The sequence below is a fragment of the Cynoglossus semilaevis genome, chromosome 10, assembly GCF_000523025.1.
Source record: "Cynoglossus semilaevis isolate Cse_v1.0 chromosome 10, Cse_v1.0, whole genome shotgun sequence".
NCBI lineage: Eukaryota > Metazoa > Chordata > Actinopteri > Pleuronectiformes > Cynoglossidae > Cynoglossus > Cynoglossus semilaevis.
The window spans coordinates 700,344-701,275 of NC_024316.1; the positions used below are offsets into that span (position 1 = coordinate 700,344).

The window sequence follows — 932 nt, forward strand, 5'->3', positions numbered from 1 at the left end:
TTTTTCTGGACTAATGTCCTGTATGTTTTCCTATGTTTCTTATGGAGGTGGAGAGGAGTTGTGGGTGTGTTTCAGATATAAATATGGGCATTCTGACCCTTACATATTTGTAGCTATATACCATATTGTTAATGGTCAATAAAAAGAAAATTAAAAATATATATTTACAAAGAATAGCGAAAAAGTGGTTATGAAATAAAGATTAGTTAGGCCACATGGATGCTGACCTGCAGACCAGACAATTAGGCCACCAAGTGCTCAGATTAGCCACGGGTGGAGGAGAAACAGTGTGGGTGGTGGGGATAAGAAGAAGAGGAGTTTGAATTGATGGAAAATTAGGTTGTTTCACAGCTCATTGGAGGTGCTCTCTTCGGCCTGTAGTTTCTGCTGTTTTCTCCTCATGGCTTCCAGATGCTACCATGAACTCTACTTACACATGGAGGGTACAGTATCCTGCTTCTGGTTGACACACTTACATTGCATTAAAAAAAATGTGTCGGAGACATCTTGTGGTTACTGCAAACGCTCTTCACGAATTGTATATCATTAATCTCCCGTGATCTCCTCTAGGCATAGAATGTTCACAGAAGTACTTCACTGCCATAAAAACCAGCACTAGAACCAGTTTCTATTAGTTCACCCTCATATTTGTAATGAAGGGTTTCTAGGGCAGTTTTTTTTTTTAAGTTGACAATGCAGCTGGTCCTCACTTAATGACATTGATATGTTCCGAAGGCCCCATCGTTAAACGAATTCGTCATTAAACGAAAACCCCCCCCCCACTGACCAATAAATCTGCCGTTTCTTTTACTTTGTTTTTGTCCTTAATGTTTACCTTTCCTCATACTCAACTTATACTCATTTTTCTGTCTAGGTCGATGGCTTTGCTTTGCTTTGCTTCTTAATGGCAGATTCAGCCGGACGTTTTTCAG

At 39.8% G+C, this 932-nt stretch overlaps 1 protein-coding gene across 1 annotated transcript in view; it reads right to left on the reverse strand.

The window, feature by feature from the left end:
• Window positions 1-932, reverse strand: part of LOC103384416 (leucine-rich repeat-containing G-protein coupled receptor 6-like) — a 52,623-nt gene that overhangs the window by 16,733 nt on the left and 34,958 nt on the right. The window lies entirely within an intron of this gene.